Below are 7,713 nucleotides of genomic sequence, written 5' to 3'. Positions count from 1 at the left end.
GCCAACCAGTCAGAGGCTCGGAGCCACAATGTTTTACTGTGCTGCTGAAAAGAGCCACATCCTACACATATCACACCAAGAGCTGAGGAAACCAACCCTCGGAGCTTGGTGAAACTTTGGCCTGATATTCTGGCAATAAACTTCCCGACCAAGAAACGGAGCAGGAGTGTCTGACGATTCTCTGTCAGCGTGAAATACGGACGTCACGCTACTTAACAGCATCAGAAACATTAAAAATTCATATCCCTCTTGTAACCACGTCCTTGTCTCCCAACTGCAGCCTCATCCGTCAGGCCGCCCGGCTGAACACGGCACGGAGGTCAAGGTTCAACTGAGATATGAATCATCCCTCTCTATTAGGGTACAAGCTTTATTTAACTCCGCAGCTTCTTCAGTCACCTGAGGCAGCAGGAGAGCGTGAAGCCACTCTCCCTAGCGGCAGGATCGCGCAGGAAGCTGCTCCCTCTGCAATTACGGGCATGAGAGGAGGAGCGGCGCTGTAATTGTCAGGCTCCCGACGGGGGAATTGCTGTTAGCACACATCCCCGCGGGCTGTTGTTAGAGAGGCTGCTTGTGTTTGAAGGTTGGAAGACACGGAAAATAGACACCTCCGAGCCGCTTCCACTTGGCAAGAGCCGCCAGGGAACCAAGTTGGAGAAATAAAACATCAGGTTTATAACAATTACAGGAGGATGTGCAGCAAGATTGAGTCACTCAAACCTCTTTACAGACAATAATCCCACTCACTGACGCTGCCGCTGCTTGAGCCGCAAGATGTGATGATGTCGGCCCGGCGGTGATGTGGCGCCTGATTTCATCCTCCAAAAATCCACGCAAATGCTAGATGTATCTTCTGCTATTCGTCTGAAAATAAATAAAATTCAGTCAATGTGATTTATTTGAGTGACGTAAACCCATTTATTTTATTCGATTTCTGGGTTGAACCTATTTGAGATTTAAGAATCAAATAATTCACTTACAAAGTGTAAATAAAATAAATGAAAACCTTAAAAGAAAGTCAAACAAACCCATTAACTGAAGACAAACTAATCTAATAAAAGTAAAATGCCAAAATTAAAAACCATTCATTTGGTCTGGCGTTGAAAAGATAAAAGCTCTTCTTAAGGTTTGAGATTATAATGTTTAATTTTTGCCGGATTTACAGTGGTGAATAAAAAAGTTTGAACGCACATTGAGCTACTGAGTTCATCGACTCTTGACACTGAGCAGAGGTGGGTGAGGCGTTCACTGGCGCTCTCATCTCTGCCTCCCCCCATCTACAGTGATACTGTATATAAAGCAGCCATGAGTTTAACTCAGGTGGAATATATGCTTTGAAAGTGGACGCACACAAAAAGACAACGGCGATCTTTTCAAGTCAAGAAAATTTAAATTCCAACCTTTTAACAGTAAAATACATGTCAGACGAATAATATGTGTCTCAATTGTGGCCAAATATTGGCACAACACAATTGGAAAATTCCCATAATGCAGTTCTGATTTTGAGCAACAGGGTTTCCCACTTTACAGAGCAAGGCCCTGTGTTCCCGCGTGGTCAGCAGTGTGGTCACAGGAGTGGAGCTTCATGGTGAAAGTGCAGAACATCTCTGTGATTTTGGAGGAGATCATTGTCCTGGAGGATGTGCCAGATCTTCCATCCGCACTTGGATGTCTTTTTGGCTCACTCTCGATATCTCATATCCAAAGGATCTCAAGTTTTCATGGAAATTGGTTCTGATAGTACACAGCATGCACGGTCACTGCAGAAGAAACTCCGTATTTTAACCCTTTTTTAAATTTTTTTAATTTTTATTCTACCATGTAATTGATGCTCTATACACCTGTGGTGGTTAACAACTAAGCAGATTAGTCATGTTGACAACATTAAAAAAAAAAAAATTTAATATTCAGTGTTGCATATTATTAAGCACAGGTGCTTTTCTTGACAGTTTTTTGCGCAGCAAAAAAAAAGTGTGGAAATTTGTATTTATCTGAATTCAGCAAATAAATATTATATTTAAATATTTGCGAAATGAAGAATAAATAGCAATAGCATTCAGAGAACAGCAGAAATGTCATTGGTACAACAATGAAACGTCAAAAAAAAAAGAATATGATCAATTAAAAAAATCTGACTGCAAAGGTTAGTTATCTCAATTTATCTTTTTTTTTACAGTGTAGGCAACTTGGGGTGAGAGGCACGGACCAGTCAAAGGACACACACAGCATCTTTAGAAAATTGGGACTGAACATGTCAAAATGCCTCAAGCGACAGAGAAGTTGAAACAACAGTCAGAGCGATTATCAAGTTCACCAAGGTGGAGAACAGAGAGGCATTAAAGCGTCTGAATCATCACGAAAACTCTTCCCACGACAAACGGAAAAGAGCAACTTAATAGTCTCTCCTAAAGAAAACTTGTTTCAGCGCTCCATAAGACAATCGTCTCCTCCACTAATCTTTCATGCCGCATTGAACAAACTCCTAATCCTAATCCGATAGGAAGGGCATTAATCTGAGACAGACAATCCGAGTTGACATGTAAGTGCTGACAGAGCCAATCCAAATCCTGCAGCGAGACATGCCTTAAGTGTCCCTGCTGGGCTGCGTCCAGGTAACTTGGGCTGGAATATGAACAAGGTTCATGACCATCGATGGAGTCTTCCTGTAAATCTGGGATGAATAGGCCGCACCTCGGGCTTGTCAGGTCAAATGTGAGCAGAGACGGGTGTCTTGTGCAAGCGTCTTGTCAAAGCAAGCTGCATTATTCATCTCTGCCAGCGGGCCGTCGCTTAGAATAACAGCTTGTTGATGTTGCGCTGATACCGGGACGATTTATTTCTCCAAGTGGGTGAAAACTTTCAAACTGGCAACCTCCATGAGCAGAAACTTTCGAATGTAGCCACTAAATTATTCAGACGTCAGTAACAGTTTATAGCTTTAATTCACCATTTTTATGATGAACTCACATCACATCTGAAAGGCATTGTATCCATGTCCTCTATGCATAGTTTAACCAGCGCTCCCCATAAGTACAGCAGATCTTTGAACTGAACACAAGGATGTCAGGACTTTACCGAACTGTACCATCTCTGACATTTAGCTTTTATAATAATAATAATAATAATAATAATAATAATAATCATAATCATAATAATAATAATAAAAGCGGGGATTATATATATATATATATATATATAAACAAAATAATAAACTAAATAAATAAATATAAATGCAATACAAATAAAATACAATAACATAAAAAGAATACAGATTTCAAATAAATTAATAAAATCATAGAGATATATTAAAAAAATCTTTGTGTAATAGTTTAAGGTTTGAAAAGACTTATTTTTAATTTATCAGTGGATAACTTAATCTAGAAACCTCTTTCGTTTTTAGATTTAAACGGGGTTGCTTTTTGTGTTTATAAATGTTCATTAATGTTTATTCAAATATCAATGTAAAGCCCCTGAATAGAAAACAATATTGAACCTTGAATAATGGAAAAAGTAATATGACAATTAAAATAATAAATAAATAAAAGTGTTTACAAACCATTGAAAATGAGTTATACGTTGGTCAACAGGTTGTTTTTTTCCAAAAATATTTGTATGTGAAGCCTAAAACTCAACAACATATGAAGCACGTGATTTATCAAAATATTTATTTAACTTGTTTTAAAAATAAAAATATATTGAACTAAACTCAAAACACGCATACTGTACTTTAAGTGATATTGAAAAGAAAATTGTTCAGATGTCACAGCATGAGCATCTACACGACTCAGTATATCTAGACAACCTTTGTTTGTAACCTATTAGTTTGTAATGTTCTATAATATTTATACTTTGAAGTTGAAGGCAGATATGGGAATGAATAAGAATATATTTCGAATTGAATTAGCAAAACAATGTGACATTACGCGAGAGTTTCAAAGACTTTTGAGACATGTTAACAGCACTGTTTTTATGGTGCTGCCTGCACTAGGTGTCATTTCACAGTGAGCTAACAATAAAGAGAATTAAAAAAACCAAAATTTGCCTGATAAAACTGCAGAGTATTTCGCTCAGTACAGTCAGCTCGGGGTCCTTTCTTCAAAGACCCATCTGAGTTGATGTTTTGTCACCACACTTCAAAGCCGGCGACAACAACACATGATGTTGCAAAGACTTGGTCTTGCATCAGCGGCGCTGGTGTAACCGGAGATTCCCGGGAGGACGGGGACGGACGGGGACACACGGAGACGCGCCGCCCACCGGCCAATCTGCAGCGCTCTGATCTTAATGCTCCTTCTGAGGTCTCTTGTCTGTATTTGTCGGAGTCGCCCACCTGCCTGGTTCCACTTTGGACCCTCCATTGGGGCCTGTGCTCATCCCAGCGGCTGCCACTGTCATAACATCATCTTCGAAGACAACATCACAGAACCATAAAAACTGAGTCTCCGAATTTATCTGTGCACATTAAGCTGTTTGTTTGTGGAGGAAAAGTGACTCCATAAATCACGTCTTATGAAAAAAGTCCCCCCCCCGACACCTCACTCAGACGTCTTATCCTGCTTTCACCGTAATGAGGTGTGCAGAGCCCCCGACTCCGTGTACAACACCTTCATAATCCAAGAAAGGGGGGGGACCCTCGGTGGGATTACAGCTTGGATTGTCTGTTTCCTGGTCTGCTGTCTGTCTGCAAACTTCCAGAAAAGGCCAAGCTTTGCTTTTAGCCGCAGCTAATCTGAAGTGCAGGGCAGAAGAGGAGCGTCTGGAAAAGCCCCCGGACCAGCCACTTGTGTTTCCGCGATAAGGGTATTTTTAAAACAATGCCGCTGGAGGACAACCACGGCTGGCGGAATGAAGTCCAAACCTTGGTCTGAGTACAAGACCTGGAGGAACAGACTAGATTCATATTTCCCCAAAATGAAAAAAAAAAACTTCAGGATTCCAGGACTTGTTAACTTAGTTAAAATAAGAGGAAAAACTATTCGGGATAAACACTTCAAGATAACTTCATGGCGTTTTCCAATGAATTGGTTGGTTAAACTCCTGCTCCTGGGACTGAAGCCGAGGCTGAATGCATCCGAGAATTTCCCAGGACAATCTCCACCGCGCTTATATCGCTCATCTTTATAAACATTCGGCTAATCTGTGCCATCCCTTCATTTTGAAGGACATTACAGCGTCTACATAAAAGCAGGAGTCGGAGAAGTTTGCAGTCGTTTCGGAGGTGAAATATTGAACGTTGATGGCGGCCTGTGACGGCGTTGCTGGCACTTATGAATGTTTAATAACGTGTGCATCTGTAACTCCCTCCTCGTGGGACCTGCCCGCCGAGGCTGCTGCTAAGTGATAATGAATGAAAAGACAGCAACACACATTAAAATGATATTAAATCACTCTTAATGGGAGAACTGTGGTCCGCTGTGGACGGTTGCTGGCTAATGGAATTAGCTTCTTTTCTATTGATATTGGGCGGAATAACTGGATTTTTTAATGGGAGTTGGAAATGCACTCAAATAAACAGCTGTTTCATTCACATCAATTTGGGGCAGGAGGCAGGGGACACTCTGGAAAGGTAGATCACAAGGCACTTATGGACAAACAGGAATTTAGAGCGGGTGTCAAACTCAAGGCAGGGGGAGCAAATCTGAGCCACCAGATTAGTTCATGTGGCCCAAGCGAGCTTTAGTTATGTATAGTTAGCACAAGGTTAAAGACTGGTTTAAAGTGTGGAGCGACATCACCTGTGACCTAAGGTGAGTGCAGTGTTGAAGCTTTGCCGTTCAACAGGGTAATTTCAAGTTGGCTGAGGTCTTAAATGTAAATAATTCATCTGGAAACCTTCAAAGAATAAACAAGGGAATGAGATGGTTGATGGGATTTATGTTTAGGCGTCGCAAAGAAAAACCAGTGGGATGCTTCAAACTCAAATGAGCCAATTGAAACACAGACCCACTCACGGTTCAATGAGTGAGAGTGAACATTTTGGCCTTTTGCATGAGTTTGATGGCCTTGAGTTGTGAAATAAAGTCTGTGACAGTAGGAACCCAGCGCTATGTCAAGCAGGAATCCAACCTGCAACCGGGAAAACGTTGCTCAGAGGACGACACTGCAGTGTGCAGGGGGCGTGAGGGAATTATCTGGTCACAATTGCAATTCAAGAGTGATGACGCAGTGTCACTGCAGCGCTTCCACACAACCCCAATATGAAAACACATTGTGTGTATGTAAGTGAGCAAGCAGTTTTTGGTATCAAAAACTACATACGGAGGAGGTCTAGAACTTTTTTTTTTTTTTTTTTTTTTAATGCCTGTTTGTTGTTTTTAAAAAACAACAAACAGGCGAGAATCTGAGAGACTTTGGTTCAAAATGATAAACATATTTTCTTCACAATACAGTCAAGGTTGAGTCGTGCCGTGAACAATGAATCTGGCTCTGCAATAATGTCACAGAAAAAAACATAATCCTCTTTAAACCTTAATTTATAAACTTGGAAAGCAGCTGATTTAAAGTGAGAATCTTTTATATGGTGTTGCAGCACTTTTTAACTGTTTATTAAAAACCATCATTTACTCTGCGACACTCAGTGTCAGTCACTAAGGCACATCACTTTTCATAGCCAATACTTCAGGTACTTTTGTGACGCTCATGAATTTGGTTGCCAATTATTTATCACTTTGCACTTTTGTAGACTTTCACCCATGAGAGGGTCTTATTGCAAGTTTTCTCAACATTTTCTTGTAGTTTCAGCACTGCTATTTGGTGAACAGTGACGTGGGTCGTGATGGGATTTAAAAACTAGCAGTGAATAGAAGTGAAAGTATAACGTCAACAATATACTTATGTGGTTGAGTGTTACAACTATATGCAGGTACCCTCCAAAATGCTCACTACAAATCCCACAATGCACTGCAACTAGTACAACTTTTTTTTTTTTTTTTAGGTTTGAATTCTGTTTATATTCCTAATGAAACGCTGTCACTTTCTGACCTTAAAGAAGCATTGAGGATGATGTTTTTCCAGCCCATAGGAAGCTGAGCTCTGCTGGAATGCGCAGGCCAACGGCAGAGTGTCCGCCACCGGGGTCAGACACGACAAAATTTACTTTTTGTTTTTGCTCAAAACTAGGCACTTTGTTTCCCTGTGAGCGAAGGAAATCATCGACATCTTGTTCTGAATGTTTGTGGCGGCGAACACTACCATCTGTATGTCTGAGTCCTCTCAAGGTGTGTGGACATCCCGGTGTGAAAAATAAATCCTACCGTTGTGAGTTGGAAGAAGCTTGTTCAAGTCTGTCCTGTGACCAGACAATGTTGCTCAAGTTTGACGCTCTTCCATGACTAATGTTTGGACCACTCAGTCTCCAAAATATTTATCAAAAAGCGAATCCTCCCCAGATTCCTGGAATCTTCTCTGATTTCTTCCCATTCTTCACCCCGCTCCACTTCCAAGCCCCAGCTTCGCTCCGCCACATCTAAAACGCACCGCAATTATCCGGTAATTCGCTCCAAACCTCGATCTCCACTGCTCCTCTCTTTGATGACTTTCATTTCGTCACGTTGAGAGACAACCAGACGGGTTTTTTCGGGGATCCTGTGGTTGGACGCAGCAGCTGGTGCAAGTTATGTGGAGGAACTATTACTGCGTTTCGTCTGATCTGTTCGCCGAGTTTCTCCTAGTTTGGAGACGCTCCTCTGCCATCAGCCCGACATGTCGGCAGCT

The sequence above is a fragment of the Synchiropus splendidus genome, chromosome 19 (genome assembly GCF_027744825.2).
Source record: "Synchiropus splendidus isolate RoL2022-P1 chromosome 19, RoL_Sspl_1.0, whole genome shotgun sequence".
Lineage (NCBI taxonomy): Eukaryota > Metazoa > Chordata > Actinopteri > Syngnathiformes > Callionymidae > Synchiropus > Synchiropus splendidus.
This window is presented reverse-complemented; position numbering follows the sequence as displayed.